Below are 25419 nucleotides of genomic sequence, written 5' to 3'. Positions count from 1 at the left end.
ATATACTGTAGACAGAAAATTGCCTAATCCTTATCTCTAGCCCTAACTCTAATCCTTTATATCACCAAGAGACTGACAATAATTGATTGGATTTGGAAACAGTGGCAAAAGGTTACTGATGTACTTTTTGCCATTTAGCTATTTTAGATGTTGTATTGACTTATACTGCAAAGCAAAATTGCCTCTCAGTTTTGCCTGTTGTGCCTTATTAGTATTCAGAATAACACCGTAACAACCCAAAACGGGGAAAATGCACAAATAATGGGCATTTTCAAATGGAGTACAGTCTCTGCTTTAGATTCGTGCAGCTGCTCTTATTTGCATAGGACTGATAGTAGCATTTTAGATTCAGTTAAAAACAAGTCACAAAATATTACTGGCATCATGTATTGAAATATCTAAGCGCATTGTATACAGACAATCAAGATAAAAAAACGATAATACTGTAGCTGTAAATATAAAGTATGAGAATGACACCAGGGAAAAAAAGTGTATTAAAGGCGCCAAAAGAATAAAGGATATATCACACCAAATGCAGGGCCAAGGTGAGGCTCAGGATGGATGAGTAGTGCTTGAAAGAAAAAAAGACAAAAATACAAAACATAGCGTAATACTGTAGGTAAACAGGACAAACAACATACAAGGTTAAAAACTAGCAGCTGAGATCAAGGTGAAAATTATTAAAAAAAACATTTAATGGAACATATAATAGAATACTATGACAATGGACATAAAAAATATATATAAAAAATACACAAAAATTAAAATGACCAATTGGTTAATGATCAATGGTTAGGACCAGCACACTGCGACACCGGGTGAAGTGCCCACTCACCGGACGAAAGATGTTAACAGGCGGTGGATAATTTGGAGAGTATCCCCTCTCTGCTGCTCAAACAGCTACTGCACCGGAACGGGTCTGCAGAGGAGGCGCTGCACACGCCAGCCGGCGTGTGTGTGTGTACTCCTGATCTCTGCTCGCGGGAAGGATGCCGTGGAGGTGATGGTGATTTCTCAGCAGCAGATTCGTCTGCGGTAAACACCAGCTGATTCGCATCCGGATCGGCTCGCAAGAGAGGCGGTAGGCGCGGCGTCGCTGTGGGGGTCCTTAAAAGCCACCCTACGCGTTTTAGTATTTAGGCAGCCCCTGCAAAGAATCTACTTTGCAAGGTTGTATTTACATATTGTGTACTAATTATCTAGTTAGCGCTCACGTGCTCTGTGCCTCCCATGAGAATGACACCACCTTCAAATGTCACATGTAGCAGATTAATGCTGAAAAAACAACTGGCCACTACAACAAACCATATATATGAAAACATCACTTGTAGTGTGGTTATACAAAAAATCACAGGAATAAGCAGATATTATCATTTTTACAAATAGCTGTTACAATGTTATTACTAGAAATAAAAATAAATAAAAAGAACTGAATTGCAAGTCAAAAGTTATCAGTGCAATCAAACAAAATACATTGGAAAATTACAAATTATATTATGGGAGAGAAGTCTAAATATTAAAGATCTTTTATGACTTCTGTTTTATTGCATGCATGAAATACATTGCAGGTAGAGAACATAAAAACAGAAATTAAAATGCATGAAATAGTAACCCAACTATTTATTGAACTTGCAATTTAGCATTTTAAAAAAACTTGCCGTTCCCAAATTTTTTGGAATATTCTAGATTGCTTCAGAAAATATAACAGACGTTTCACCCAAACACATTCAAATAAGTTATCTTTCCTATACTTATACTTCACTTTGAATCATAGCATTATACAAAATATGAAGGTCAAACACTTGCCTCCAGCACTATAACTTGCCCCAATTAAGGCATTTATTTATCAATGACATGGTGAAATGCAAAATGTTGGGTGAATTCTTTGTCAGTATATTTTGTGACATTCCTTTTGACTGACATAGGGTTTATTGAAAACCTTCTAAGTTATCAATAAACTAACCACCAGTAAAAAAAAAATGTAACACAAAGAATGACAAGAAAAAATATAGAACAGCGCTCAAATCGAGATACAGTGTAATACAATATATACAGTAAGGGGAAAAAAAAGGGGGTACACAGTAGTAGCGCCAACCGTATGTTGATTCAAAAGCAGATATTCAGTCCAATATACAGTGAAGTCCCGCTGCCAGAGTTTATAGAGGTGATTCAAAATCCCCCAAACAATATCAATCAGGAAAAAAAGGAGTCCTCCGGCGCGTGGTTACACTCGTGATTCCCAGGACATGTGGGGAAAAGAAGTTAAAACAACAAACCACAAAGAAGGTGGTTAGAATGGATTCAAATTATGGCTTATGTTGATTGCTATTAGACAGAAGGACACTCACATAGATTGTAGATCCTCGAGAAAGGAGAAGCTCCTGGTTATGCCTTAAAATATAAGGAAACATTTAATGAAAACAATAAGTTTAAAAAGAGAATGCACACTCACAAACGGCCATAGATATGTAGCATTGAAAGGATTTTCGCCCTTAGACTCCATAAGCCTCTCCCCTGAGTCTGCAGGCGTCGGTGTGGGGTCTGTCTCGGCGTAAGAGATGACATCAGCAGGCGGCGTCAGCGGGGGATTCGCTTAGGCTCGTGCACAGTCCTGGTTGCTCCCTTCGCTGTCTCCATGCCACAGTTCCGCTCCTGCACATGCGCACCGGCAGCAGTTTAGAGCTATTTACTTCTAGCTACGGTGGCCTGCAATGTCCAAGTTTAGTCAGACGCATTTCGGCTTTGCCTTCCTCAGTGACACACTTTCAGCAGGATAACAACAGTATATATAGCGATCTTGATTACATCAATTGCTTACACATGTGAGGTAGTAAATTTAACATACCATACAGAGTATCACACAGCCTTTATAACATTTTCTTATGGCTTTATCTTGATATCTGTACAGTGGAAAAAACCTTCAAAATTCTATAAATACATAAAAACGCTGTTAAAAGGTGTATAAATGAGACACCTGCTGGCTGTTGGAGGGAATGGAGACTTGATTTCAGAGCTCCTCTCCCACCGGCACTATTAAAGCAATTACAAGCGGCAAAAGCGTGATTCTACCTGATTACTACACAGCACATCTTTTATAAACATCGAGAGATGCCGATTAACAAAACAGCTCGATCCAAAGGCCAACCGGTTACCACTTTTTTCAAGAAAAACGGAGCGCCCCCACCCGAAAATAAAGAGATCCCTGGGCAGACATCAGACAAGGCCCCTGCTGTGGATCCTCTTGTGGAGGAGGAGGGAGATGAAGATATAGTCCGGCGCAAAGACCTAAAAGCATTCTGCGCAGATATGAAGAAGTTCTTCATGACAGAACTTTGGGCGCTTAGAAAAGACCTAGATGCTCTCGGAGAGCGTACTGACTCCATTGAAACTAAAATGGACGAGACAACCACCGCCATAGCTGAAACACATGACCAGGTCACTGCTTTAAATGACAGAGTTAGATTTTTAGAAGATAAGGCAGAGGACGCCGAAAACCGCGACCGGCGGTGCAACATCAGGCTACGGGGGGTCCCTGAAAATATAAATGACCCTGAAGATTTTACAAATAGGTGGCTGGAGCACCTTTTTCCGGATAAACCAGACTCTGAGATACGGCTGGACAGGTGCCATAGAGCTTTGCGCGGGAAACCCCAGAGCGGCGACCCCCCCAGAGATATTGTGGCGCGATTCCACCATTTTCGCACCAAAGAAGAGGTGTGCAGGATCTCCCGTGAAGCTAAGACCCTTGAGTTCGAGGGGGTCAAGCTCCAGATATACCAGGACTTAGCCCCTGCCACCTTGAATAAAAGAAAAGCTCTGACTCCAATTACAAAAGTTCTCCGAGAACATAACATCAGATACAGATGGCTGTTTCCCTGTGCCCTCCTTTCAATTAAAAATGGTGTTGCTCACACTTTAAAAAACCCAGAAGACGGAGAGGGCTTCCTCACCAAACTCGGGGTCACTGGAGCCATACTCAACCCAGCACAGCCACCATCCGTCATCGCCAACCCCCTCACTCCCTCCTGGAACAAATCAGGGACCCCCCGTACTAAGCAGCATGTGGTGCGGGAGGCTTCAGGCTCCAACTGATCTTAATCAGCACAACAACACAAGTTTATAACCTCTCAGACCACAAGGAATGAATCCCTGTTCAAGCCCACTGTCCCACCAGTACCAGATATCAACCAGACTTACCTCCTCTGCCAGATGTCAGCTATAACCTGGAGCAGATCCGTTTGCAGTTTTGGAGCAGCAGCCATCTTGGTCCCGTCCTCCTCTGTGTGAGGCGGGAGCAGCAGGGGTTTTGGCGCGAAGGAATCACTGACGTCATCCGGAGGTTCCATCTTCACGCGAGATCTCAGCCGCAGACTGATGACGTCGGGGAGACCGGGACTATGGGACGCGAGATGGCCCCTCCATTGCTGGTGGGGTAGGAGGGGGAGAGGGAGTCTCGGCATTCGAGCCTCTCTCCCTACTCTCAATTCTTGGCCTGCTCGCCCCAGCATCTGCGCGCCCGTGCCCCAGCATCTGCGCGCCCGTGCCCCAGCGTCCGCGTGCCCGTGCCCCATAGCCTAACACCACATAAGCTGCACTCCCCGCCTTCTCGCGAGATCTCGGTCGCGGACTAATGACGTCAGAGCGACCGGGACTTCTCTGCAGGAGGCGGTCTCCCCGCGGCCCCGCATGGAGTAGGAGGGAGACTGGGAGATCGAGCCCCTCTCCCTGCTGTCAGGTCTCGGCCCGCTTAACTGGGGAGACCGGGGGGGGTCACATAGCCCAGCGTCGCCGCCCAGCATCACCTACCCAGCTCAGCATCACGCGCACTGCTCAGCATCACGTATACAGCATTACCAACATATGTACAGCATTACCTGCACAGCCCAGCCCAGCACCACCTGCAGAGCCCTGCACAGCCCAGCACCACCTGCACAGCCCAGCACCACCTGCACAGCCCAGCACCACTTGCACTGCACAGCCCAGCACCACTTGCACAGCCCAGCACCACCTACACAGCCCAGCACCACTTGCACTGCACAGCACCACCTGCACAGCCCAGCACCACTTGCACTGCACAGCCCAGCACCACTTACAGTGCACAGCCCAGCACCACTTGCACTGCACAGCCCAGCACCACTTGCACAGCCCAGCACCACCTACACAGCCCAGCACCACCTACACAACCCAGCACCACCTGCACAGCCCAGCATTACACACACATCTCAGCATCACCTGCACAGCACATCCCAACATCACCTGCACAACACAGCCCAGCATCACCTATGCAGCCCAGCTCAGCACCACCTGCACAGCCCAGCATTACACACACATCCCAGCGTCACCGCCCAGATCGTTGCCCTCCGCGTGGTGCATCCACAAGCTCCTAGTGATGTCAGTGCAGCCGGGACTTTTCTACAATAAGCGGTTCCTCCACAGCCCCAGATGCAATAAGAGGGGGAGAGGGAGACTTGGAAGTCGAGCCCCTCTTCCCCCTCACGGGTCTCGGCCCGCTCATCTGGGGTACCCAGAGGATATATATGGGTCTAGTTACCACCAAACATGTCCCTGCCCCCCACACAATACACAACACCCAACAAACATAAATAAATAAATAAAGATCATCTCCATGTCAAATAGTGCCCCACATAGGGTGACACAGGATCTGGGAATCACACAGGATCTGGGAATCGCACAAGAAAGAAGTTAAACCCATATGATCTCATATAACAGAGATGATTAACATTTTATTAAAAAATAGTAGTATATATGGAGAAGATATGTTATATGGGTTAGAGGTATATTATTGTTATGTTGAGTACATGTGTATATATATATATGTGTATGTTTGTGTGGGTGTACATATGTTTGTATATATGTGTGTTATTACATATTACCAGTGGTTGACAGGTCACCGGGAAATCTACTCGCCACACGAGAGGGTCTGCTCGCCACCTGGTGCCAGGCGTGTGCTGCTTGGGCCAATGTTTACTCGCCCGGGGGTTGGGTCCACTCGCCCGGGGCGAGCAGGTGTGTGGGTTTGTCGAACACTGCATATTACTATATACGCTATATAAGATTCCGCTATGATAAATATCTGCTGTTTCGGTTTGGCTGTATACGGTGTGCTACGAGAAGGTCTATTATGTCACGTCATAAGGACTACATCAGTGATGGAGACTTTTCAGCACATGCGGACTCGTTCGATATAAATATATTTATCTCTATATGAAGAAGCGGGTTATATGGAGGATACATACAATACAATTTACATATTATTTGTCTCTACGGATTGAAATTACCGCACGTATTGTATCCATATGCTAATGTTTCTCGTGTCATATCTGCCTTATATGTTCGGGAAGATGGTGTGCAGACATATATATATACATGTTTAAAATTTCATAAGTTAGCTTAATTAAAGCTGTTTAGAAGATGTTCACATTAGATAAGATTACAAACATAAGGGCTCAACGGCCTAAGGTTACTGTTATTTTGCCAAGGTTAACCCCGCTAACCCCATTACCAGTAATAGCACTATCTAGATTACAATCGGGATTCAAGGTTCATGGTCATTAAGGTCACTGTTAGTGGCACTGAGATGATGTCACTATCATTTTATGTTGCAGTTCACAAAATATGCTTTGCTTTTTCCTTTTTGAAAAGTGCCGGGGGAGATACTCCCCTTCGAGCATGTGTCCCCTTCATCAGTCCCCAAATATGAGGGACCGATTCCAAGACCCAGGGTGGGATATCTTCAACACAGGAGACTGGCCCATCTTTAAAATGGAGTCAGAAGACCCACCCTTTGGGCACAGGAGCTACTCTCGGGGGCTCCCGAGATACGCCCTTGTTTTTTGTTTATCCCTTTTTACAATTTTATTATTATTTTCTTTTTCCCGTTTTAGCCCTCTTGTCGCTTCCCCTGTCTTGTCTACCTTTCCCTGCCCTCTCCCTTTCCCCTCCCTCTCCAGGGAGCATGGATTCCACCCAGAGCGTCTAACCGACACGATAGTTTGGGACACATCCGCCAGAAACCTCAGATATAATTTCACAAGTAAGTATGCAGATCACTATATATATCATTCCCTGCTTCGTAATACATGGCGTTAACATTAATCTCTCACAATGTGAAGGGCTTTAATAGCCCAATCAAAAGAAAGATTGCCTTTACAGATTACAAAAGAAAACAAGCGGATGTGCTATTTCTACAAGAAACACACTTTAGTAATAATAGCTCCCCCAGGTTCCTAGATAGGGGCTTCTCCCAATTTTATACAGCATCAGCATCGGTCAAAAAACGTGGGGTAGCCATCGTATTTAACAACTCAATCCCATTTATTCTCCAGACAATCAAAAAAGATGTAGATGGTCGTTATATCATTTTAACAGGGACCATACATGAGCAGCCTATTACGTTGGCCTCCCTCTACGCGCCCTGTACACAGGATGCGTCCTTTTTTGACAGATTCTTCCGCCTGCTAAACTCAGCAGCTAAGGGATACACTATAATAGCAGGAGATTTTAACATCACAATGCAATCCTCAATAGACAGATCAGGGGGAAATGACTCCGATAATAAAAAAGCTCAAAATTCCCTGCACAATGCCCTGAAAGATAATCAATTAGTAGACATATGGAGGGAGCTCCACCCTACGACAAGGGACTACACTTTCTATTCCCACCCACACACCTCATATAGCAGAATCGATTATCTCTTCGTTTCGTGCCACCTGGTCCATAAGGTCAATCATACAAAGATCCATGATATTTCATGGTCTGACCATGCACCAATTGAGCTCAGGTGCAACAATATTCAGACCAATAGACCAGGCGCAAACTGGAAACTTAATGAATCCATTCTTAAAATACCCGAAACCTGCGAAACGATAGGTCAAGAAATAACTGAATTCTTTGAGATAAACACAGGCTCTGTGGAATCCCATATGACTTTATGGGAGGCTCATAAAGCAACGCTAAGGGGCATAATAATTAATCTCACTGCTAAAAGAAAACGAGTGAGGGATTCCAAAATTCGGACGCTCCAATCCAAATTGAATTCCCTTTCATCGAGTCATAAGACCAATCCCGATCCACTTACGACACAGGAACTTAAAGATACAAAAATTGAATTGAATATGTTATTGACTTCCCGGGCGGATAACTCCCTATGTTGGTCTAAGAGGAAGTTTTATGAAAAAGCTAACAGGCCGGATACGATGCTGGCGCGCGCACTGAAAGATAGGCAATCTAAGTTTAATATCCAAGCTATACGCTTACAATCGGGTGTACTTACGGCCAATCCTAAAAAAATAGTGGAAGAATTCGGTTCATTTTATGGCTCCCTATACGACGGTAAGAAGGTGGCACACAATAACAACACGAGCAGCGCACTAAGAGATTTCTTAGCCAGCTCAAAACTGGAGAGATTGACAGAGCTAGACAGAGAAGCTATGGGCGCTGACTTCACATTGGAAGAAGTGTCGCAGGCCATCAAGGAGCTTAAGCCATCAAAGGCACCAGGCCCTGATGGCTTTTCGGGGCTTTATTATAAGAAATTTTCCGAATCACTTGCTCCGAGGCTGCTCCAAATGTTTAATGCTATCTTAGCAGGAGCCCCTATTCCTGGGGACATGCTGCGGGCGTCTATATCACTTATACATAAACCTGGCAAAGATCCGCTAAATTGTAAAAGCTATAGGCCAATATCTCTAATTAATACCGATATCAAAATATATGCGAAATTATTGGCCAACAGATTAAGTCACATCCTACCCAGACTAATACACCCAGATCAGGTCGGTTTTGTTAAGGGGAGGCAGGCAGCGGATAACACCCGACGATTTATTGATCTGTTGGAATTGGCTAACAAAAATAACACACAAAGCATGCTATTAAGTCTGGATGCAGAAAAAGCTTTTGATAGGATAGACTGGCCATACTTAAAAGAGACGCTCGCGGCATTTGGCTTCGGAAATCGGGTGAGTAGAGCGATTATGTCACTATACTCAGGCCCAACCGCCAGGGTCATACATCAGGGCTTCCCCTCGGTCCCATTTCAAATCCAGAGTGGCACAAGACAGGGATGCCCTTTATCTCCCCTCCTGTTCGCCCTATGTATTGAACCCCTCGCGGCACGAATTCGAGATAGCCCGGATATCTCAGGGTTAAACGTTTACTCCCAATCACATAAAGCGGCCCTCTATGCTGATGATATCCTATTAATTATCTCCAAACCCCTTACGTCATTACCTAACCTGTTTGACCTACTAGATAAATTCTCCAAGGTCTCAGGTTTCAAGATTAACCAATCCAAATCTGAAGCTCTGAATATCAACCTCCCTAGACATACAGAGAAATTACTGAAACTAAATTTCAATTTTAACTGGCAAAAGAACTCGATAAAATATTTGGGGACCTATATCACCAAAGATGCAAAAAGCATCTATAAAGCAAATTATCCCAAACTGATCTGGACTCTAAAACAAGACCTAATCAGATGGTCTTCCAAGAAGATTTCTTGGATCGGAAGGATTCACAGCGTTAAGATGAATCTACTTCCCCGTATCCTATACCTCTTCCAGACACTACCTGTGCCACTCAAACTGAAGGACATACTCTCACTTCAGTCTGGAATATCTAATTTTATCTGGGGAGGTAAAAAACCGAGAGTAAATAAGTTATCTATGAAGAGACCTATTTTAGCGGGTGGCCTAGCGGTACCCTGCCTGTTGTCATATTTTAAAGCGGCTCAATTAAGCCAGGTCATACAATGGCATTCCGACCCCAAATTAAAAAGATGGGTTGAGCTTGAACATGCGGCTTGCTCCCCTTTAGAGCTTAACAATTTGATTTGGCTACCTAAAACATCAAGGAAAAACACTATTTTACCGCTCACCTCAATAGCTAACTCCTTATCTGTTTGGGAAGCATCAAGATTAAAAAACTCACTTACTTCAGCAAATTCCCTGATGTCACCCATTTGGAATAATCCTAGCTTTGCACCGGGTCTTATTGGTCATAATCACTCAATTTGGAAACAAAAAGGCTATACTAGACTCAAAGATCTGGAGGGCCATGATCTAAAAATTAAATCTTTTGACCATATCAGACTAGAAAAAGACATCCCCCACACTGAATTCCATAAATACCTCCAGCTCAGATCATTTTATAATAAATTTGCCCCATACCCCCCATTAGCGAATTTTGAAAAGCTCTGTCGGGCAGAAACCGACACTAAGGGACTCATATCTACGATATACAGAGAGGTAATCGAGCCTGCAATCTCAAAGCACCAATCACCTACATTCCGTACCCAATGGGAAAGGGACCTAGGGGAGACCTTGGACGACGAAGAGTGGAAGGCTATATTCCTAGGAGCCGCAAAAAGTTCTATATGCACCACACTGAAGGAGAACGCATATAAAGTTCTTATGAGATGGTACCTCACCCCACTCAAATTATCTAAGTTTATACCAGGGTCCTCCCCATTGTGCCCTAAACAATGTGGAGGAACAGCTGACCTGTTACATATGCTGTGGTCTTGCCTGCTGATATACCCGCTATGGGAAAAGATCAGAAATTGGATCCAGAGAGTTTTCGATCTCACTATTCCCCCAGACCCGTGGCTGTTTCTCATGAACAGACCCCTAAAGAACCTATCAAAATCACACAATAAACTAATTGCACATTTTGCTCTAGCTACGCGGTGCGAGATCGCAGCACTATGGAAACGCCCCGATATTCCAATTATCCCAAAGATTCGGAATCGTATTTGGTTTATCTGCCAGATGGAAAAGTTAACGAGCTTAGTTAATGACACTGGTGACAATTATCTAAAAGTTTGGGCCCCCTGGCTTGCCCAAACAGACATCCCTGGGGTAGAGCGTAACACAATTTGGCTATAATAGTAATAAATGCGTTCTCCTTTGGGGGCATGAGAACCAACCCCACACATAGAACCTCATACTCCTTACGCCCAATCACTTATTCTACAGAAAAGCCTCACTAGTTGATACATAGTCCTCACGCTGTCCTGGTGTTCCCCAGATGTATTCTTGTCCTTGGATACACCTTCCCCCTCTCCTTCCCCCCCACCCCCTCCTTTACCTCCACCCCCCACCCCTTGGTTTTTTTTTTTTTTTTTGTTTATATATTATTATTTACCCCAGTACCTTACACATGACGATTCCCACTCACGTGGTTAAGTAGGGCTCGAAAAACTACGTGAGTTTATTATGCTTTTGTTATTGTATATGATATGCTAAATATGCACCTGATGTCTTTTTTTTTATGTATATCATGCATTTATGTATAATAAAATACAAGTTATAAAAAAAAAAAGGTGTATAAATGTCATAATTTGGCCAAATGGAGATAGATATAAAATGGGCAGCATAAAATAATTGCAGAGACTCCTAAGAGGGAAAGGGGTTTCAGATGTAGATAAATGCACCAACTTCCATAACTAAATTTAACCCGTTAGGTGCCAGAGTCTGGAGAGTGAAAATCCAAAAGGATTCTCGCCTAGACATTTTTTGGATAAAATGACCCCCCCTCCAATCTGGCTTAACCTGTTCAATACCCCAGAATCTTGAACATGCTGGGTCTTTATTATGTTTAATTTTATAGTGATTAGATACGCTGTGGGTTTCTAAACCTTTAATAATGTTGCGTATATGTTCGCCTATGCGTGTTTTTCATTTCCGAATCAAGAATCAAGATCGCTATATATACTGTTGTTATCCTGCTGAAAGTGTCACTGACGAAGGCAAAGCCGAAATGCATCTGACTAAACTTGGACACTGCAGGCCACCGTCGCTAGAAGGAAATAGCTCTACTCAGCTCTAACACAGAACAGCTGCCGGTGCGCATGTGCAGGAGTGGAGCTATGGCAGGGAGACAGCGAAAGGAGCAACCAGGACTGTGCACGAGCCCAAGTGAATCCCCCGCTGACGCCGCCTGCTGATGTCATCTCTTACGCCGAGACGGACCCCACACCGACACCTGGAGACTCAGGGGACAGGCTTGTGGAGTCTAAGGGCGAAAATCCTTTCAATGCTACATATCTATGGCCGTTTGTGAGTGTGCATTCTCTTTTTAAACTTATTGTCTTCATTAAATGTTTTTACAATATATACAATACCTTCAGTGATTTATATAAATAATCCTTGTGAATGATTCTCAGAAATTAAACATCACTTAAAAACAATTGAATGGACCTTACTTTTTCTGCAGCTGTGGTTATCTCACACCCAGAGGGAAAATGCAAACTCCAAAGAAAAAAATGTATAGCATAAAGGTTAGAGAGACAAAGAAACAAAACATAGGGGCCTATTCACTAAACTTCGATAAGGGACTTAACGCTTGTTAAGTGCACTTTTCAAGTGATTTTGCATGTACAGCTACTGATGCAGACACGAGTATCCGAACACTTGCCTGAGAATATCTGGGGCAATACCCCAGTATTGCTGCAACATTTCTGTGACATTTCTGCAGACAGACTAATGGCCCATCGGATTAACACAGCGGGGGTCCGTAGCAATCCCATTCAAACTGAATGAGACTGCCGGGGACCCCCGCTGGGTTAATCCGATGAGCCATTAGTCTGTTTGCAGAAATGTCACAGAAATATTGCAGCATTACTGGGAGATTGCCCCAGATTTTCAAAGGCGGGTGTTCGGATACTCGTTGCTGCATCTGTATTTGCAAAGCTTTGATAAAATGGCAAAATCACTTGAAAACTGCCTTTTAAGGAATGTTAGCACTCTATTACAAGCTGTGCGGTAGCTCAAAAAATGCCCCAATTAAGCCATTTTATCCATTGATTGTCAAAGTATGCCTTCAATGGGGGCATAGATAGCCACATTGGCAATCAATGGTATCCTACTATACAACCCCTCTACCCGTAACAACCCCCTCCCCCCCCGCCCCCAAGACATACAGTAATGGGCAAAAGCCCTATTATCCAGATCTGGATAATAGCGTATTTGCCCATTAAGAATAAACAATTAGCCAGCAACCCAATAGAACTTAAAAGTAGTACTTACACCTGCCAGAATGAAGGCCGTCTTCACCTTAGTCCTCCTCATCCTCCTGGTCTTCTTCCTCTTCTTTAGCACCAAAAGTTAAATTTAAAAAAACTAGCTACTGACCTGTAACCCCTTAATAACCTAAGCAGTTAATAACTGCTATGGTAATTAAGGAGTTAAACATCCCTTCTTTCCCCTCCCCCTACCCCTCCCCCCACTACCCATCCGGGAGGCCTAACCACCCTCTCTGGAGCAACTTCCCCCATCTCCTCTACCTCAAAACCACACATTCAAATGGTTAAAAGCACTAGTAGCCAAATATGGCTAATAGCGCTTTTGCCCAATTTTATTGAAATATATAACAAAAATGACATTTCAATACATTAAATACAATCAAATAAACACTAATCAATAAATCCATTGATTGTCACTGTGGTTAACTATGCCCTCACCAGGGGCACAGAACCACATTGGCAACTAATGGCCAACCTAAAACATAAAAAAAAAATAAACCTTACAAATAAATACAAATAAACAGCCAAAAATGCATTGATTGTCACTGTGCTTAACTATACCTTCAACGGGAACAGATAACCACATTGGCAATTAATGGGCAACATTAAAAAATACACAATTAAATAAAATACAATCAATGTGATTCTTATCCTTGCCCGGATGACGGCTTTCATTCTCCACATCCAACAGTGGCACCAACAACTCTTGACCCACAAAGCAATGATACTCATCTGGAAGAACTGCATGATGCACAGAAGTCGACGATACTCAAGTGTATGATGAGGAGTCACCGGTGAGTAGATATTGTCTTCTTTCTTCTCTTGCACAGATCCAGGAGATGTTGACACCATCTTCTTGTCAAATGAGACGTGATAGGCCTTATATAAGGCTTGTGACGTCACATTTGACTGACAAATGGTACATCCACCAATCAGATTGGTGAATGTGCCATGTGATGCCTTTCCTTTTTTGGAGTGATGTTACATCACCTTAAAGGGAGGGAAGCCTTCAAATCAGGTCCCATATGCTTATCTCACTTTCAGGTGTCACTGTGGTTTTATGTTTTAACTATTTCTATTAAGCAAATGACACCATGTTTGCTGTCTTGCAAATGTTCTTAACATACTCAATCTGAGGTCTATTGAGTAACCACTTAACACCAACCCCTGCAAGGCTGCCCATTGCTATATCTTGAGCCCACGTAACATGTGACAACTGGCTGGCTTGATAATCGGCTAAGTCCACATGATATATATTTTTATATATATAGATATACATATATGGATTTCATGCAAAAGGTGACACATTTTGTTCCAATTTGCATGTCATTTCCCAGAATCCCTTGCTGCAGTGGAAGCACTGTATGCTATGTGATAATGGTGAAAGGCAGGGTTGCAGACCCTAAGACATGTGAATGTGCTCACGAGTAATCTTTTTATTTGCTATATATATATATATATATATATATATATATATATATATATATATAAATAATATATATATATAAGTCCAGAAATGCACTTCACCTTCAATACCATAGAGGCAGATGCTTGTCCCATAGAAATAAAAACAAACCAAATTCACCAGCTTGAAAACTATCCAGAAGAGACAACACACCACGATAATAATCCAAATGAATATGTATTAAAACATACCGGCACTGCAACCAACCGACGTTTCGGTCCTCTAAACGGGACCTTCTTCCAGATAATGCAGTGAATAAATGCCCATTTGGAGGACCGAAACGTCGGTTGGTTGCAGTGCTGGTATGTTTTAATACATATTCATTTGGATTATAATCGTGGTGTGCTGTCTCTTCTTGACAGTTTTCAAGCTGGTGAATTTGGTTTGTTTTTATTTCTATGGGACACGCATCTGCCTCTATGGTATTGAAGGTGAAGTGCATTTCTGGACTTATATATATATATATTATTTATATATATATATATATTTATATATATATATATATCCTTGTGCGAACACCCATTCCATTTCCTGTTCTGGAGATTAGTGTACACCACTTCCACCAAGCTCACCAAACCATGAACCCACGTGCTGCCCAAAGCCCAAGTGAAGCAACCTCTTAAAGCCCTGCAAGCTTTGACAATAATGACACCGTTAATCTATAAATCACCCTTCTATCTTTCTTTTAGTTTCCTTCTTTTTTTTATTTTTTATCAGAAAACATTAAACAGCAATTACAACACCGACTATGTCCTTTGCCAACTGATGACGCCAACTACCTCACCCATGAATGAACCCATAAAATTCACTATGTCAACCAAACGCTAGACAAACAAAATGGGTGGGTGAACTATCCTGGCTGACCAAGGTAAGTCGAAGGGCCACCCAATAACGCCTATCTGTATTCTCTCAACACACTCCTCCTCCTCCCCTTCCTACTAGCTTTAACCCCTTATGACAATAATGATCAGGGTTTAAACAAGGAAGGGGGATATGAGGGACAAAACAGACATGGGTGCCCTATGCAGATAGCGCCTGGTTTGCTTCATACATAGTATCTTCCTACCAGGTACTGTTTTTTTTCTGTTTATTAACCAGTAAGGCAAAGTTCTACACATACAAATTTGTTCTACTTATGTGCCTTTTATTTAAAATAAAATATTTATACATGTGAAAATGTTCTTAATAATTTATTTAACACCAGTGGTTCAAATGTGATAGTTCTAAGAGGTAAAGAGTTAAACTAATTTACATATTACAATCCTCTGTTTTTTTTTAACATACAGTACTTATACTGTATTTGTAATTAAGAAGGGAATAACTAGAACAACTCTCCTTTGTCCAGTTTTATAGCTTAAATACTGCTTACATATTGTTAAAATTCAGTCTCAAGTGATTTGACTCAATGGTTTATGCAGTAAATCAAGATTATTTTCTTAATCCAGCACACTATCATTACCATTTAAAAGCTAATTCTAACAAAACTCAAACCAAACTCTTTCGTGACAATATTACACCACCAAGAGAAACTAAACATATTGGACAGCTCTTGCATCCTTATTTACGCTGTAGAACACATCATGCTGCACATACTGTAACGTAGATCTAACAACCTAACCTGAGTTTTAGGTTGTTATGCACTAAATGATGCGTAATCCAGGGTGTTGATAATGTCACCCTACAAATGTATCATCGGCAGCCCAGGTTTGTCCTAAAATAACCCAGTAAATTACAGGTCTTCCTATTAGCAAATCCTACAGCTGTGTAAAAAGAACAATGCATTAGAACATCAAAAATAAGACATTGAGAAGGTTAGAGAATTCAGTATAATGCTCTTACAGTGCATTATATATATTGATTTTTAATTAATGTTTTTGGTTACCACACACTGAATGAATTATATTTTCTCACAGATTACTCCTGCATTGATTATATCATTTTATGAAGATGGTAAACTGTTAGAAGTCATCCAAAAAGAAATAAAATTACATGAATTGTGATTGAAAAATTAATTATTATAAATGGAGCACTCAGCAATCTACGACATCTGATACAGGGAGTGCTGTACTGATGCCAGAAATCTGCTGAATATAAATACATTGGGAGAATTGCATAGTTTATTACATACATATAAAGATGTTAATGTTTTGAATAAAATCATTTATAAAACACAAATTACACAAAATGTATGAATTAGCCTGAAAACAGGACTGGTAGTACAGCAATGGTAATACCCACATGTTTTGTTCTTGGAGCTTAAGAACGGTACATTGGTGCTTTTATGTCACATGTGCAAGAGCCGCCATTCACATTGCCATTGTGCAGAGTCTGGAATGGCACACAATGTTCTGGTTGATGGTCACTCCTGTGGCTCTCAGAAAGATTTGAGAGTGATCTGAAAAAAAGAGGAGCTACACTTCCATTATATCAAGTGGAGGAGGAATCTATTGGGGATCGCTATAATAGCAAACACATGTTCATGGAGCCAGAATGCTATGATACTTTATGCTACTATAACCAGTGGTTTTAAACAGGCGGCTTCACCTGCATCCTCCAAGCACTACCCACCTCAGCAGCCTGCTTTCCCTATCTCCCCAGTGGAGAGGGAGCACAGATGTTGCTGTTATGATGTATCACTGCACTTATTTGGCTACCACAAAAAAAATGTTTTATACAATAACCACTATATTTATAAGCAAGATAACCTAAGCTAACCAGGAATAGAAAAAATACATTGTAAACATTTCACAGCAAATTAATATATTAACCCTGCTCCTCGCTCCCTCAGCTGATTAAAACAGGCACGCTCCTCTTAGGCTGTGGTCCCAGTCTCTCACGCCGCGCGCCAGAAGCTTAGCCCAGCTGACTTCCAGCGCTGCCATCAGAGAGACCAGACACAGGGTGCAGCGTTTTTGTTTTTTTAAATAAACAGGCCCTGTCACGCAGGGGGCCCAGGCGGCCGGGCCCCCTGACCCACGTGGCCCAGGACGTCAAAACCAGCAGTCCCCCCCCCGTTGGAGGCCCTGCACACAAATCACACACACACACACAATCACACAAACACTCACAAACACTCACACACACTCACAAACACTCACACACACTCACACACAGAATCCCACACAGGGCCGCCAACAGGGAGGGTCTTCCGGTGTTGGCTTCCCTGGCCCTGTGGGTCAGGGGGCCTGGCCGCAGCCAGGCCAGTTAAAAATAAATAAATTAAACGCTGCACCCAGTGCCGGGTCTCTCAGCAGCACCGGAGGTCAGCTGGGCTAAGCTTCCGGCACGCCGGCGTGAGAGGGAGGCCCGGCGCACACACGAGCAGCCATTGTGGGACTGAAAGGTGCCTGCAGAGGGGCAGGGCCGACAGCAACTGCTGTGACCTTCCACCAGGCCCCCGCCACTGCCAGCCACCGGCCCCCCGCAGTCCCGCCAGCCGCCGGGCCCCCGGCACCCACCAGCCCCCCACAGTCACGCCACCCACCGGCCCCCCGCATGCCCGCCAGCCACAGGCCACCCACAGTCCCTCCAGCTGCCGGGCCCCCGCCAGCCAACACCCCTCCGCAGTCCCTCCAGCCGCTGGGCACCCACAGTCCCGCCAGCTGCCGGGCCACTGCCAGCCACTGCCCCCCCCCCGACTGCCACACCCCCCCCCTGCAGCCACCGGCACACCGCCCCCCCCCTCCCACCTGCAGCCCCAAGGAAAGCCTGATTTGTATATGTATTGGGGGTGTATTTTATATATGTATTGGGGGGGGGGTTGAGGTATTTTTTTAGATGTATTGGGGGGGTTGGGGTATATTTGTAGATTATTGGGGGGTTAGGGTTTATTTGTAGATGCAGCCGGCTGTCCAATAGGAACGCTTCTACTCCTGCTCCGGCACATGGTTCCCTAGCTCACACTGCTATGGAGTCCTGCAGCTCCCGCACGTGCTGAACACACACTGCTGATGCTGCCACCGCCACAGGACCTCTGCTGACCTGCCTAGATGTTGCTGCGGGCTTCCTCACGGGTTTTCCTCGCCTTCCTTCGCTGACAGCAGGTAAGTAATGATGTATTTTTCAGCTACCCTGACATTACCCGGCATCGGGTATTAACTAGGGCCGGGCCCACTTCTCAGTTGCCGGGTCTGGGTAATTTCCGGGTAGCTGAAAATCAGCCGGGAAACGCCGGGTAATTCCAGGTATTCAGTATATCACTAATGCATATTTATTTTTTTTAGGCACAGGATTGGTACCGCAGGCCAGCGGGGACCCTCAGACACCCGCTGGAACCACCCGAGTACCGCCGGACACCCATGGGAACCACCCGAGGGCCCCCAGACATCTGCAGGGACCACCTGATGGCCCCAAGACACCCACGGGGAACACCCAAGGGCACCCGCCGCCCTCTAGTATCATTCCTGTGCATAAAAACAAAAAAATGCTTTTATGTGTGTTATAGGTGTGTAGGGGTTGTTGGGGGCACAGGGGTGGGTGGTTTGTGTATTGGTGGGCACTACATATTGCATAGTTTATTGGAGGCTATTGTGCCTTAACCCCTTCATTGCCTTAGCGGATATCTGCTAAGCCTGCTAAGGTAATGAAGCTGCTTTAATGTAAATTTTATTAATAGTGTGCCGCTTTGGTTTCTGCCTCAGGGACCCCTGCTTCCTGAGTTACAGGCCCAGGTATGGGGCTTCGGGTGCCGGTACCGCTGCCATTTTTAAAACGTCCGCGTCACGTGACCGTGGGATTTAAAAACTGGAGGAGATACCGGCACCCCATACCAGGGATAACTCGGGAAGCAGGGCTGAAATCAATGAGGTTCATCTCAGGAGACCCCCTGCTCCCGCACACTAGTAATAAAATTTAAATTAAAGCTGCTTCATTACCATAGCGAATAGCCACTACGGTAATTTTTTTTTTTTATTATTGTTATTGGTGTTTTGATATTAGTGTATATGAGCAGGGGGTTTCCTGAGCTGAACCACATTGGTTTCCGCCTCTGGAACCACCTACTTCCTTAGATACAGGCCCCGTTATGGGGTGTCGGTATCCCAGTGCAGTATTTAAATCCCCCGGTTACATGACGCGGGAGATTTAAAAGCAAACGGGAATACCGGCACCCCATAACAGGGCCTGTATCATGGGAAGTAGGGGGTCCCGAAGCTGAAACCAATGCGGTTCAGCTCAGGATACCCCCTGCTCATGTACACTATTATAAAAATCAATATTTTTACTGCACGATCGCCTGTAAGAGCCATGCATGGAGACGCTCTTACAGGCCTCATTTCTTTCTATCAGCTATCGCGCTATAGAATTTATAGCAAGATAGCACTGATACAAAAACCAGGTCACACGGCAAAAAATTACCTTCACTTCTTAGTGAATACTGCTTTTGGCTTCATGTCTCATAGCACGATTTTAAAAAATGCATTGTCGGACGCAAAAGCACTGATTTTATCACTGACCCTAAATCTCTCAAACTCTCTCTCAGCTCATTTTCATCCTTTGCTAAACCCAGTCTAATCTAGTCCCAAATTCTTACATCGGTTAAATAAAAAAGTGTACAGTATGTTCTGAAGAATATAAAACATAAGTGCAGTGTCTACATACATACAAACAAACAAACAAACAATCATGCATTCCTCAACACAGACAAAAATAGCAATCACTGAAAGCATTACTTACACAGACAGAGAAGGCAATTCACTGAAAGGTTATTGCTGTTTGTCATTAAAGTGATTAACTGTCAAAGAATGCTAACAGCTGTTTTGTGAAATACCTCCACTGCAAAAATGAGTACATATAGTAGCTAAAGATATTTACCTGCCAACTTGCTGGAAAGACTGTGTATACAGTAATTTGAAGAGACAATTCCTCTAGAGCAGGGGTGGCCAACTCCAAGCCTCAAGGACCACCAACAGGTCAGGTTTTTAGGCTATCCCTGCTTCAGCACAGGTGGCTCAATCAGTGAGCTTGCCCGCGGGTGTTCTTTGGGTCAGTGCTGCGCTATGCATCGTGGTTACAGAGGCCCTCTCACTCTTCCCCACAACAATGAAACTTATTGCCGGGGGTGAGAGCGGGGTCTCTGCAAGACTTACCTTTTCCAGAGCAGCCCACCTCCAACTATGCCCCCGTGTCATGTGACACGGTGTCATCATGGCGACGTGACATCACAAAACAAACAATACAGACTGGCGCCTAAAGAGTCCAATGGGAATATTTACAGTCCAGTGGTGATGAAGTCTCAAGAAGTTGAAATCCAATCTTGCACTTCCAAGCTCCACAGCAAGATGTTATACAGTGCATGTGATGCAAAGAGAGAAAAAAACAAAAGAAAAAAACCATCATAGTGCAACACTGCTAGAATGAATAAACATAAAGGACACACAGGACAAGACAAACACTAGACAAACACAAGCAAGGCTAACAAATAATATAAGAGTTAATTTAATACACACAATATAAAATGAACATGGCAGATGATGGATCCGGTGGGAAAAACTGGAATCCTACTTACAGAACGTCCACAGAATACACACAGAGATATGTGGTGAGTGATGAACGGCTACAGCATCTGGTAAACACGTGGCATCCAGGGGTTGCTCCAAACAATGTCCCCTGTTCCGTGACCGGATGTGCGTCACCGGGGGTGGGTCTGGAGTCCTCCAAGCACTTTCTGCCACTCCGTGGCCGGAAACATGTCACCGGGGGCGGGTCAAAGTGCCGAAACCCCCTCTCTTAATGTTGTACTGCGATAACGCTCCTGCAAATCCTCTGCCTTAGTCCAAAGTAAACCTCGAATAAACTACCCAACGTGTTTCGTGCGCATGCGCACTTCTTCAGGGGTCATCTTTTTTCTCTCTTTGCATCACATGCACTGTATAACATCTTGCTGTGGAGCTTGGAAGTGCAAGATTGGATTTCAACTTCTTGAGACTTCATCACCATTGGACTGTAAATATTCCCATTGGACTCTTTAGGCGCCGGTCTGTATTGTTTGTTTTGTGCTTTTCACTAACTGTGTTTTGGGGTATTACTTGGCAGCCTAGCCTATTATATTTAGGTATTGTGTAGGGTTACACTCCTTTTTTATTTTTTATATTTTACATACAGTACACTGGTTTATTATTTATTTAGTCTTTTAGCGCTATATACACCATCTCTTTTTTTCCCGACGTGACATCACATGGCAACATATTGCCATGACAACGCGCTGTCATGTGACGCAGCTCCTCTCAGTTTGTGATAACATTTATGTGGTCTTTTGACAATGTTATTGTCCGCCCTCCCACATATACAGTACTGCGCTATAGAAAATATTGGTGCCATACACATGGAGATAATTATAGATGTACTGTACCAGTAGCAGATGTGTGAGTATGAATTGCAGCAATATCTGTTACAGGCGGATGCTGGTCAGGATGAAACAGGGATGCTGGAGTTGGAGCCAGTTTTAGCCTGTTGTGGAACCCCATAATAGGTTTTGAATCTGTCTCTGTCTCCAGTATCAGTTGCACCACCTGATTGCCATGCCCAGCAACACCTCTGCCGCTGCTCTATCTGCTCTAGCTTAGGAACCATTGTGACTATAGGTGGTTGTCATATGGTAGAGGTTTAGGAGGCACCGCAGAAGGGAGAAATTGGTAGGACAGCAGTTGTGAGTACTTACGGCAGTAACACAACTGTTAGAATCCTGGCTGGGTCAAGTGTGCCAGCCATTGACGATGACATTGGTAATACTGGTGGCTCTTCTAGGAATTGGGGACAATTACACTGCAACACAATCTGCACTACAATCACCTTAACTTATGTGAGAGGCGCCACCAGCAATCCTCTATGTCCGCATCTTCATCAAGACTCAAATATTTGGCTTTGAGTCACAGAAAGAGAGCCACTACCATCACCTGCCAAAAGGAGGAGGTGACCAACTCCTTCCCCAAGGCAGCATAATACAGAATGGGATGTTCGGCCGCTACCAAAGAGCTGCCCGCGCTCGAACACCACAAGTCGCCATCGGGACAACTCACCAGTTGGAGACCTGGCCACACGGTGCTCCAACGCCATATGCAAATAGTAATGTTCTGCCACGCACACTCCCGCACCATCCCAACCTCCGTTCAACAAGCTCTTCTTGCTTCCACACCACCCGCTCCGACAAGCCATGTTTAAATGTCCATGTGGGACATTTAAAGATGTTGCGTCAAAGCGGGCGGCGCGAGGATGTGTAGTGGTCTCTTGTGGGATATTTAAACATGGCTTGTCAGAGTGCACGGCATGGGAGCTGGTCGGACGGAGCTTGTGGCAAGACATTGTCATTTAAAGATGTCATCAGGGTGCACGCAGCGAACAACGAGTGCGGCAAGGTGCCCCGCAGCCAGGTGTCCCACCAGTGAGTTGTCCTGGTGGCAACATGTGTGGTGGCCGAGTGCCGGCGGCGGTTTGGTTGCAGCCAATCATCAAAGCCAAACGTCCTAGACCGGCACACAAGGTCCAAATAGGCTCAACAGTCCAACACTTCTAGGAGTTCTGCTCCTGGAAAGTACCTCAGATGCTTCATCTAGACTGATTACCATACCTCTGGAACCTCTTTATACTCCCTTTCCCATATTATTATTATTATTATTATTATTATTATTATTATTAATATTATGGGTTGTATCTGACTACAAGTACTAATTTATACTTACATTTACCCATTGATAGTTTGATACACAAATTCAACTCTTGGGAGGGAGAACTACAGTATGGAGATATTAGGAACTCAGTAAAGTAATGATGTTTTAATGTAACCTTCTAAATGGTCGGGGGGTGGGTTACACTAAAACATGCACAAACATATTTTGGTGTTTAGTGAAAGATGGCATACAGTAAGTATTGGTCAGCAGTACAGAAAAATGCATGCAGTAGCCAGCAGCCTGAGATCTACAGTACAAGAGAGAAAGCTGGGTACATCATTTTATAGCTTCCTTAAAGCCTAATTAAAAAAACAAAAACATTTTAACTTGCATAAGGAAATAGATGTAAACTATAGAATGTCAAGTTCCCAGTAGAACCACAGCACTATAAGATACCCAGCTGCCCAAGGGTGTTGGTCTCCTGCTGATGGCCAATACAATGGCAGAGAACTACTTCATCACCTCAACTGTCACAAATACTATACGTGGCTATGTGTAACTGAATCTTGACCTTGATTGTATCTGAGCCCTTCATTGAGCCCCCAGCTTTGTTACCACTCTGCATGTCCAAGTATTCAGACTGTTATCATGAACTGGTGCTATGTATACGCTATCAGGCTGAGCAGAAAGTCTTGGCCTTTGTGTTCACAATGCAGGTGACATTAACTGAGTCTTCCTGTGATGCATTCTGCATATCAAGACTGCTTTCTGTCTCAGAGGTCGTACTTGCAAAGAAACGTTCTTGCCTCAAGTCTGCTACCCGTCCAAGACGACTCATTCCAAGTCCAACCATCAGAGATATTTCTCCAATAATTCCAGGTCACTAAGATCTCTAATCAAACTAGGTTCTGATTGTCTGGAGGTCTCTCTTGAAGGGGGGTATACTGTAAGGGTTCCAGTTCTGGGTTTTGCTGGAACGGGCCCTTCTAACCATCTTACTGCACCGACACACTTTATTCGAGCAAATACCCGGTATGTACCTGGCAGATACCTGGAATGCGCCACTCCTAACCTCTGACAAGCCCCGTTGCATTTGCCTTCCCAGCCTGGGTTCATGCCTGGCTGATGGGCGGCTGATCTGTTAAATGATAATGATTAGGATTTAATAGGCTGCAATGCTTCGCGTGTCTACCAGATGGCATAAATTCATGAATTGTAATGCAGTTTATATATATATACTGTGCAGTATTGCAGCCAGCGGGAATAAAATGCTTCAATCCCTGCTTGGAAAATAACTCAATGTACTCGGGCAGAAAACAGTCACAAACCTCAATACACCCGGGTATACCCGAATTCGTGGGACTAGCCAAGCTCGAATAAAGTGTGTCGCCAGTGTAGTTCTTGGCAACTGCTCCCTAGAGTTGGTAATTGGCTGCACCTGCTCAAGGGCTTTAAATAGCAGTCAGTTACTCCCAGCCCCTGCCAGATCATGGTATTCTGTGCCTTTAACTTGTTCCTGTGGATTCCCTGTTGATAACCCCAGTCTGTGACCCAACCTTGCACCCCAGCCTGCATCCAGACTACTATTTACTCTAACAGGATTCTGTCCCCTGCTCTTCTAGGTGATTATATACCGTTTGGTCAACTCTTCGGGTCCACTTCCTATCAGAGACAAGCATCATTATAGGACCTTTATCAAGCTTGTAACTTAACTTTTTGGCATTGGACCAGTGCTGGTCTTTCCCATTGTTGTACATCTACCTAACTGGACTGTGCACCTCTTCCGTAAACATATTTTTGGAGTGCATTTGGTGTTTTGTTGTAAAAAAAAAATGATATATACACACAGTAGATGTGAGTGTAATTTCATATTCTTTCCACCAAATTCAATATTTTTTGAATATCCTGATATGTTGTTTTTCAACAAGCTGGGAATGTAAGTGGAGAGTGATGGCAGTGATTGGAATATAGTATTTTTTGCATAGCATGTAATATTGTCATACAATCAACTGGAGGAAAACTCACAGCTTAATATTTTAAAACATAAAATACATACAGTAATCAATAGCAATTTAAAGAAATTATTTGCTAAACTGGGATTGGTTTGAATTCAGCAAAATAGCATTTCGGCCCCTTTGGATTACACAAGGAAATATTTCAGCCCACAAAATACCAATAAAGCAAAGAGCTGAAAAACAGTTTACAATTGAAATGTAAGCATTTATATCACACTAACTCAGTCACAGTTCTGGATTGCCCCCTACAGTTTCTTCTAGCTATTTCCAAGATCCCTTCATCTTGCAATGGTA

General features: G+C 43.8%; 1 protein-coding gene across 1 annotated transcript in view; it reads left to right on the top strand.

Annotated features, from left to right (window-relative positions):
- Positions 1 to 25419, top strand: part of GABRB1 (gamma-aminobutyric acid type A receptor subunit beta1) — a 592027-nt gene that overhangs the window by 523868 nt on the left and 42740 nt on the right. The gene's annotated exons all lie outside the window — the stretch shown is intronic.

This window comes from Ascaphus truei, chromosome 1, assembly GCF_040206685.1.
Source record: "Ascaphus truei isolate aAscTru1 chromosome 1, aAscTru1.hap1, whole genome shotgun sequence".
Taxonomy (NCBI): Eukaryota; Metazoa; Chordata; class Amphibia; order Anura; family Ascaphidae; genus Ascaphus; species Ascaphus truei.
The sequence above is the reverse complement of the archived record's forward strand: the minus strand, read 5'-3'. Positions and strand labels throughout refer to the sequence as shown.